This window comes from Arachis hypogaea, chromosome 7 (genome assembly GCF_003086295.3).
Source record: "Arachis hypogaea cultivar Tifrunner chromosome 7, arahy.Tifrunner.gnm2.J5K5, whole genome shotgun sequence".
Classification (NCBI taxonomy): domain Eukaryota; kingdom Viridiplantae; phylum Streptophyta; class Magnoliopsida; order Fabales; family Fabaceae; genus Arachis; species Arachis hypogaea.
The window spans coordinates 33,950,208-33,960,927 of record NC_092042.1 but is presented as its reverse complement, the minus strand read 5'-3'; positions in this window follow the sequence as shown (position 1 = coordinate 33,960,927).

Here is a 10,720-nt window from a genome sequence, read left to right as displayed (position 1 = left end):
CTGGCGTTGGATGCCAGTTTTGGGCTTTCAATTCCGAAACAAAGTATAAACTATTATACATTGCTGGAAAGCCCTGGATGTTAGCTTTCCATAGCCGTTAAGAACGCTCTATTTGGACTTCTTTAGCACTAGAAAATATCTTTTGAGTGCAAGGAGGTCAGATCCTGACAGCATCTGCAGTGCTTTCTCTGCCTGTAAATCAGACTTTTGCTCCAGCTCCTCAATTTTAGCCAAAAAATACCTGAAATTACATAAAACACACAAACTCAAAGAAGAATCCAAAAATGTGAAATTTGCACTAAAACCTATGAAAACTTAATAAAACTTAAACAAAACATACTAAAAACTATATGAAAATGATGGCAAAAAATGTATAAAATATCCGCTCATTACAACACCAAACTTAAACTGTTGCTTGTCCCCAAGCAACTAAGAACAAAGTAGGATAAAAAGAAGAGTAAGATACAATAAATCTCAGAGTTTTCAATAAAGCTCAGTTTCAATTAGATGAGCGGGACTCAGTAGCTTTTTGCTTCTGAATAGTTTTGGCATCTCACTATCCATTGAAACTTAGAAGTGTTGGCATCCTTAGGAACTTAGAATCCAGATGATATTATTGACTCTCCTAGTTCAGTTCTTTTTTATTCTTGAACACAGTTTTTTAGAGTATTGGCCGTGGCCCTAAGCAGTTTGTTTACCAGTATTACCACCGGATACATAAATGCCAGAGATGACACTTAACTAGGTGAACCCTTTCAGATTGTGATTCAGCTTTGCTAGAATCTCCAAATAGAGGTGTCCAGAGTTCTTAAGCACACTCTTTTTGCTTTGGATCATGACTTTAATTGCTTAGTCTCAAGCTTTTTTACTTGACACCTTCACACCACAAGCATATAGTTAGGGACATTGTCCATTTGGAGTGCTTGGGCCAAGATTTTACTCCTTTTAGGCCCTCCTAACCATTGATACTCATAGCCTTGGATCCTTTTACCCTTGCCTTTTGGTCTAAAGGGTTATTGGCATTTTGCTCTTGCCTTTTGGTTTTTAAGAGCTATTGACTTTTTCTACTTTTTATTTCATTTTTTTGCAAGCATATATATATATATTTCTTTTACTGCTTTTTGCTACTTTTTCTTGCTTCGAGAATCAATTTTTAGATTTTTCAAATTACCAATAATACTTCACTTTTATCATCATTTTTTCAAGAGCCAACTTTCTTAATTTCAATGTCAAATATGCACTGTTCATTCATACATTTAGAAAACAAAAGCAATGCCACCATATCAAAATAATTGAACTATTCTTTAAGATAAACTCGAAATTCATGTATCTCTCAATTCTTTTCAAATAAAATTTTCTTTTAAGTAAGGTGAGAGATATATGGGACAATTTATAACTTTAAGACATAGAGCGAAATGATCATGCAATAAGAACAAGAGAACAGACAATAAAACATAACAGAAAACAGAAAAATAACATAAGAAAAGGGGATTAAGAGAACGAATCCACCTTAATGATGGCGGCTACTACTCCTCCTTAAGGATCCAATGTAGTGCTTGATCTATTCAATTTCATGCCCTTGTTTCTATTGTTTTTCCCTCATAGCCCTTTGATCTTCTCTTATTTCATTGAGGATGGTAGAATGCTCTTGATGCTCTAACCTCAATTGCTCCATATTAGTGTTCAATTCTCCAAGAGAATTATGCAATTGGTCCCAATAGCCTTGAGGAGGAAATTGTATCCTTGAGGTCTCCCAGGGATTTCTTGCTGAGGAAGTTACACAGGCTCATGTGCATGCTATCTAGTTTGCTCCGTCCTCTTCTTAGTGATAGGCTTATCCTCCTCAATAAAGTTGTCTCCCTCTATGATAATTCCAGCTGAATTGCATAGGTGACAAATGAGGTGAGGGAAAGCTAACCTTGCTTTGGTGAAAGGCTTTTCAACTATCTTGTACATTTCTTGAGGTATCACCTCATGTACTTCCACCTCACTCCCAATCATGATGCAATCAATCATGATGGCTCTGTCAATGGTTACTTTTGACCGATTGCTAGTAGGGATGATAGAGCGTTGGATGAATTCCAACCATCCTCTAGTTAAGGGCTTGAGGTCAAGCCTTCTTAGTTGAATGGGCTTGCCTTGGGAATCCCTTTTCCACTGTGCTCTTTCCACACAGATGTCTGAGAGCACTTGATCTAGTCTCTGATCAAAGTTGACTCTTCTAGTGTAAGGATGTGGGTCTCTTTGCATCAAAGGCAAGTTGAACGCCAACCTTACACTTTCCAAACTAAAGTCCAAGATTCTTCCTCGGACCAAGGTGCTCTAATTCTTGGGATTTGGGTTCACATTAATGTCATGGTTTTTCGCGACCCATGCATTAGCATAGAACTCTTGTACCATTAAGATCCCAACCTCTTGGATGGGATTGGTTAGGACTTCCTAACCTCTTCTCCATATCTCTCTTCCAATTATTGGATACTCATTCTTGATAAGCCTAAAAGGGACCTCAGGGATCACCTTATTCTCTGCCACTTCTTCATAGAAGTGATCTTGGTGGGCTTTGGTGATGAATCTTTCCATCTTCCAAGATTAGGAGGTGGCGGCTACGACCTTTCCTTTCCTCTTTCTAGAGGGGTCTCCAATCTTGGGAGCCATAAGTGGTAATGGAAAGCGAAAAGCAATGCTTTTCCCATACCAAACTTAAAAGCTTTGCTCGTCCTCGAGCAAAAAATATATAAAAGAGAAGAATGGAGTAGAAGAAGAAGAAAATAGATGGAGATGGAGGGAGAGAAGACCATTGGCTTTAGAGTATATGATGTATGTGGATGAAAGGTTAGTAAGAGGGGGTATTTATAGGAGTGGGCTAGGTTAGGGTTCGGTCATGGGTGGGGTGAATGGGAGGAAAATTTGATTTTGAAGTGAGTGGGAGTTGGTGGGAGTTATGATGGTTTTGGGAAAGTGATAGGGATGTGATTGGGCTAGGGTTTATAGGGAAGAGTGTATAGGGAAGTGTGAAAATAAGAGGGAAGAATTAGGGTGGGTAAAGATATTGTGGGACCCACTAGTCTTGAGAGACTAGGGCATTCAGAATCCCTGCCCTCTACATGGGCGTTTGAACACCAAGCACTATTTTCTTAGCTGGCGTTCAACGCCAGCTATGCTGCCAATTGGGGCATTGAACACCCTAGCTCTGCCTTTGGCTGGCGTTCAACGCCAGTAAGTTTGCCAATTTGGGCGTTGAACGCCTGATAAACCACTATTTATGGTTTATCCTATGCTAAATTGAGTGGTTTTTATCAGTTCTTTGCACACTTATTCATACAAACTACATGGTTTTATAAATCCTTCCCAATTTTGTTCTATTATTGAAAACTTGCTTCTTAAGCCTTTAAATTGTCAATCTTTAATTCCCCTTTATACCATTCAATGCCGTGATCTGTGTGTTAAGTGTTTTCAGGCTTTATAGGGCAGGAATGACTTAGAGGATGGAAAGAAAGCTTGCAAAACTGGAAGGAACACAACAAACTAAGGAGCTGACCAGCGAGGATCGACGCGCACGCATGGCTCACGCGTGCGCGTGACTTGGCGCATTTCTTAGCGACGCGCACGCGTAACTAACGCACACGCGTGACACGCGCAGAAGACCGTCGACGTGTATGCATGACATGCGTAACGTACTGCACCTACAGAAAATGCTGGGGGCAATTTGGGCCGAGTTTGGACCCAGTTTTCGGCCCAGAAACACAGACTAGAGTCAGGGGACAGCAGAGACTCAAGACACATCCTCATTCACTAGTTTTAGTTTTAGTTTTTGAATTTGAGAGAGAATTTGCTACTTCCTCTAGGATTCTTTATAGTCATAGATTTTCTAGTTTTATGCTTTGGATTGGATATTGAGAAGAGTTACTACCTCCGTTGAAGTCTCTATCATTATAGTTTGTTTTCTATTTCCTTACTCTTTTATTTCCCATTTACTTTGTTCAGAGTTACATATGATATCTTCGATTTTTGGAATTTATTAATGCAAGATTCATTTTTTGTTTGATTATCTGCAATCAATTTTAATTACCATGTCTACCTCCTACTCTCTTTACATTATGCGAAAATGGCATCCATGTCAATGGAGTAGGCTCCCAACTTGACTTTGGAGTTGATTAATAGGAGACCTTTGAATTGGAATACTCAAGAGTTAATTCGAAACTAGAAGTTGTTGGCTGGCTCTCTAGTCACTAACGCTAATCCTTCCCGAGGGAGAGGATTAGAACTTGTGAATCAGAGTTGGCTCAATTACTTGACTTTCCTTTATTCGGTAAAGGTTAACTAAGTAAAAACAACAACCTCTTACTATTACTCTTGGAAAAATTCAACAAGGATAGAACTTCCGATCAATCTTCTCCTAGTCAAGGCTTTTTATTTCAATTACATAAAACCTCTTATTAATTTTTATTGCTTTAATTAATAATCATTTTAATTCTCTATCCTACAACTCTAAATTTTCTCAGAAAATTTCTGACCAATAAATTGCACTCTTTTGTCAACTCGTTGGGATACGACCTGGGAATTCCACTCCAGTATTTTATTCTTAAATTGTGAGAATCCTTTTTAAATTGATAAGCAGAATTTTTGTCGGTTAAGAACTGTACTTGCAACGTTACTTCATTCTAAATTCTTAATCGGCAATTTTCCGCCCGTCAATTTTTGGCGTCGTTGCCAGGGAGTTATAACAGTGTGCAAAATTATTGGTTAGTGTAAATATTTTTGAATTTACATATTTACATATTTTATTTTATTTTATTACCACGAGCTCTATGTTTCTTTCATCGAATGACGCATTCGTTACCGGATCCGAGCTTAGCCGCGTTTGATCCTAAAATTGAAAGAAATATTTCACGTATAAGGTGATCTCGGCGTCGGTTAGCCTTTGAGGATGGTGAAGTGGTTACTACCAATTCACCAGTCCTATCCGAGGGCAAATCTGAAGCGCTATTTGAGGAAGAAACAAGCTCTTCTTCCAATAATTTTGTTAATTTACGCGCAGGTAATATGGCGGAGCCCAGAAGGATTACTCTCTAGGAAGAAGGGGCTCTGGACTTTACACTGCAACCGTATCAAGCGTGTCATCCAAATCTGGCCGCAGATTTTGAACTGAAGATTGCGCTAATCAATCTACTGCCTAAGTTTCATGGCTTACCTTCTCTAGAGCCTCTCAAGCACCTCAGAGATTTCCAGACAGCCTACTCAACTGTTAGGTGTCATGGTGCAGATGAGACTACTATTTTGCTATCTGCCTTCCCGTTTTCTCTTGAGGGAGAGGCGAGGGAGTGGTTCAACACTCAACCTGAAGCAGTTGTTACTAATTGGGATCTGCTCAGAAGGGAATTCCTGGATAAATACTTTTTGGCTAAAGTTACAGATAGAATGAAGGAAAGAAATTTCCTGCATTATTCAAGGTGAAGCAGAGACTCTTTATGAGTATTGGGAATGCTTCAGGAATCTCCTAGAATCATGTCCTCATCACAAGATTGACCGGTTGGTGTTGATTAGCTATTTCACACAAGGCATGAAGCCTCAAGATAAGACTACGTTAGATGCTGCGAGTAATGGCTCTCTGAAGAAGTACAAGACTGCGACAGAAGCGTGGCAACTGATCACCGATCTAGCTGAGCCTACTCGGAATGCCAGGCACAGGAGCAACCATCCCAAGGCTATTGCGGAGGTTTCCTCTGGTAGTGAGACTGCTGCTCTCACATAAACTCTAGGAGAGATGACCAAATACTAAAGCAGCTATAGCTGAATCAACAACAACCTCAGCCTCCCCACAACAATAGTGTCAAAAGTTGGTTCCTCAGAGAGTGTGTAGAATATGTGCCTGCTATACTCATTACACTGATGAATGTCTGCAGCTCCAACAAGAAGACAACACCTTGGCAGCTACCCATAATTTCTATGACCGCCCGAATCAAGGATACTATCAACAAGGCGATAATTATAACCAAGGTAGAAACTACAATCAAGGTTGGCAAGACAACTCCAACCAGGGATGGAGAGAAAATCCCAACCAAGGGTGGAGAGGTAACTCCAACCAAGGGTGGAGAGACAACTATAACCAAGAAGGGAGAGACAATGGTGGAAATCAGAAGTGGAACAACAACAGCAATCAGCAGATCCGGTATCAACAGAACCAAAGCCAGCCTTACCGAGCACCTCACCAAAGGCAAGCCCAGGCACCTCAAAACAACCAGCAGCAATCCCCTCAAATTACTTACCTCCTTCCTCTTCCAATGACGAGTTGCTTCACTCTATTGCACAAGGACAAAAAACCATGGAAAACACACTCAACTCTACCATAAACGGTCTGAACTCTACTTTACAAGCTCTCGTCTTCCGGATAGAATCACTAACTACCCTCAATAATCAACCTGCAAGCTCCAGTGCACTTCCTTCTCAGCCTTTACCCAACCCAAAGAAGGAATTAATGCCATTACTTTGAGGTCCCGAACCACACTACAAGAGAAGAGTCTTGAGGAGCCAAGCTCAAAAGCAGACGTCCCAGTTGAAGACATTGTTGAGGTAGAGGATGCTGAAGAAGAGGATGAAATACAAGACATGGTTGAAGAAGAAGCGGCTCAACCGAGGAATGGAGCACCAAAGGAAGATAAAGTTACCAGCGAAGCCATTCCTATTCCTTTTCCACACCTTGCTAGGAAACCCAGAAAGTAGATGGAGCTAGACCCCAAGATGGTGGAGATCTTCAAAAAGGTTGAGGTAACTATTCCCCTTTTTGATGCCATTCATCAGGTACCTAAGTATACTAAGTTTCTAAAAGATTTATGCATGAATAAAGATAAAATACATGATTTAGAAACTATTCCTCTAGGTAGCTCTATTTCAGCTTTAATGGGTGCCATACCAGAAAAATATGGGGATCCAGGTCCATGCATGGTTGCTTGTACTATTGAGGGTGTACAATTTTTTGACTGCATGTGTGAGTATTATGCCATTATCTGTATATGATGCTTTGAGACTCCATCACTTGAAAAGGTCGGCAACACATTTTATTTTGGTAGATAAAAGCATAATCTTGGTGGTTGGAATTGCTGAGAACGTGCTGGTGAGCATTAAGGGACTAACATTCCCTATTGACTTCTACATTTTGGAGATGCCCTCTAATGACTCACGAAGACCATATCCATCCTGTTTGGAAGGCCATTTCTGAAGACTTCAAGGTTCAAAATGGATGCCTTCTCAGGAACTTACTCTTTCGAGATAAATGGCAGAACAGTGAGCTTCAACCTGGATGAAGCTATGAAGCACCCACCAGAAGATCACTCCATCTTCCAGTGCGACATTATTAATGAGACCATGGGTGAAGTTCATCAAGAAGAAGTAGAGGAGATGAACATGGAGCAAAGTGCAAGTGTGGGGAAACCCTCCGAGCTTACTGAAGATACATTGCCTCCATCAATGGCTCCAGATGATCCAGTGCCTAGCCATTGGCAGAAAATAGAGTTGAAGCCCCTTCCACCCCACCTCAAGTATGCTTACCTTGAGGATAATCAGAAGCCCCCAGTTATCATTGCAAGGGAACTCACCTCCCAACAGGAGGAGCAGTTTCTTAGTGTGCTGAGAAAGCACAAGAAAGCTATTGGGTGGAGCTTGGCGGATATAGTTGGCATCAGCCCTCAAGTCTGTGAGCATCGTATATTTTTAGAAGAGGGAGCAAGGCTTGTCCGTCAACCCCAAAGGCGGCTAAACCCCACCATTCTAGAGGTTGTCAAGAAGGAAGTGACCAGACTGCTTGAAACTGACATCATCAATCCAATCTCGGATAGTGAATGGGTCAGCCCAGTACAGGTGGTACCAAAGAAGTCTGGCATCACAACAATGAAGAATGAGCATGGAAAACTCATTGCAACTAGAGTGCATAACTCCTAGAGGGTGTGCATTGATTATAGGCGTCTTAACCAGGCCACTCGCAAGGATCACTACCCACTTCCTTTCATCGATCAGATGCTTGATCACCTGTCAGGTAAATCACACTACTATTTTCTAGATGGTTACACTGGCTATTTTCAAATTCATATAGCTCCTAAAGATCAGGAGAAAACTACTTTTACATGTCCCTTTGGTACGTACGCATATAAGATGATGCCTTTTGGCTTATGCAATGCACCGGCTACATTTCAAAGATGCATGATGAGCATTTTCTCAGATCTTCTTGAGAACTGTATGGAAGTTTTCATGGATGACTTTAGTGTGTATGGTGATTCATTTAACCTTTGCTTGGATAGTTTAGCTAGAGTATTAGACAAGTGTGTTAGTTTAAACCTTGTATTGAATTTTGAAAAATGTCATTTTATGGTAAAACAAGATATTATTCTAGGACATGTTGTTTTTAATATTGGTCTTTCAGTTGATCCAGCAAATGTAGATGTCATTACTGGTTTACATTACCCCTCCTCCGGGAGGGAAGTCCGTTCGTTTCTTGGTCATGCATGTTTCTACCGGCGATTTATCAAGGACTTCAGTAAGGTAGCACTGGCTTTATCCTGACTGCTGCAAAAAGATGTTGAGTTCAAGCTGAGTGAGGACTGCATGGAAGCGTTTGATAAGCTGAAGCTCGCCTTGACTCAAGCTCCGATTGTGAGAGGACTCGACTGGAGCCAGCCATTTTAGAAACATCTTAGCATGTAGTTGCATTCATATACATAGGTTGTAGTGCATGAGCCTTGCTTTTCCCCATTTATTCTTTTGATCCCCTTGAGCTTAACATGAGGACATGCTAATGTTTAAGTGTGGGGAGATTAATAAACCACTATTTTATGGTTTATCTTGTGCTAAATTGAGTGGTTTTTATCAGTTCTTTGCACACTTATTCATACAAACTGTATGGTTTTACAAATCCTTCCCAATTTTGTTCTAGGATTGAAAACTTGCTTCCTAAGCCTTTAAATTGTCAATCTTTAATTCCCCTTTCTACCATTTGATACCGTGATCTATGTGTTAAGTGTTTTCAGGCTTTATAGGGCAGGAATGGCTTAGAGGATGGAAAGGAAGCTTGCAAAAATGGAAGGAACACAAGAAACTAAGGAGCTGACCAGCGAGGATCGACGCGCATGCATGGCTCACGCTTGCACGTGACATGGCACATTCCACAGCAACGTGTATGCGTCAGTACGCATAACTGACACGTATGGGTAACTGACGCGCATGCGTGACACGGGCAGAAGACCATCGACGCGTACGCGTGACATGCGTAACGTACTGCAATTGTAGAAAACACTGGGGGGCGATTTTGGGCAAAGTTTGGACCCAGTTTTCGGCCCAAAAACACAGACTAGAGCCAGGGGACAACAGAGACTCAAGACACATCCTCATTCACTAGTTTTAGTTTTAGTTTTTGAATCTGAGAGAGAATTTACTACTTCTTCTAGGGTTCTTCATAGTCATAGATTTTCTAGTTTTATGCATTAGATTGGATATTGAGAAGAGTTACTACGTCCGTTGAAGTCTCTATCATTATAGTTTGTTTTCTATTTCCTTACTCTTTTATTTCCAATTTACTTTGTTCAGATTTACATATGATATCTTCGATTTTGGAATTTATTAATGCAAGGATATTTTTCTATTTAATTTCATTATTTGTTTGATTATCTGCAACCAATTTTAATTACCATGTCTTCCTCTTACTCCCTTTACATGTATAAGAAAATGGCATCCATGTCAATGGAGTAGGCTACCAACTTGACTTTGGAGTTGATTAATAGGAGACCCTTGAGTTGGAATACTCAAGAGTTAATTTGAAATTGGAAGTTGTTGGCTGGCTTTCTAGTCACTAACGTTAATCTTTCTCGAGGGAGAGGATTAGGACTTGTGAATCAGAGTTGGCTCAATTACTTGAGTTTCCTTTATTCGGTAAAGGTTAACTAAGTAAAAACAACAACCTCTTACTATTTACTCTTGGGAAAATCCAACAAGGATAGAACTTCCGATCAATCTTCTCCTAGTCAAGGCTTTTTATTTCAATTTCATAAAACCTCTTGTTAATTTTTATTGCTTTAATTAATAATCATTTTAATTCTCTGTTCTACAACTCTAAAATTTCTCAAAAAATTCCTGACCAATAAATTGCACTCATTTGTCAACTCGTTGGGAGACGACCTGGGAATTCCACTCCCAGTATTTTATTCTTAAATTATGACAACCCTTTTTAAGTTGATAAGTAGAATTTTCGTCGGTTAAGAACTGTACTTGCAACATTACTTCATTCTAAATTCTTAATCGGCAATTTTCTGCCCGTCAACGCCTAGCCAGTGCTTCCTGGCTAGCGTTCAACGCCAGTAAAACACTCTATCCAGAGTGTTCTGTTTTCATTGCTGAACCTTTCTTTCCCTATTCTGACTGCATCACATGATCATGAACCTAAAGAAGTAACTAAAGAAGAACATACTTAAGAAATTAGAGGAAATATAAATAACTAAATAAGGTTGGGTTACCTCCCAACAAGCGCTTCTTTAACGTCACTAACTTGACGGTGAGCTCCTTACGGAGAATTATATGGGCTCAGAATTTCACCCCTTACAGTGAACTTTCTTTCTGTCTTCTTATGAATGAGTTCCACACGCTCTAGAGATAAGACACGACTCACTGTATGTGGTATGACAGGTTTCTTGGAGAAGACAACTCTCATACCAGGTGAGAGGCCTTCAGTGGGGACTTT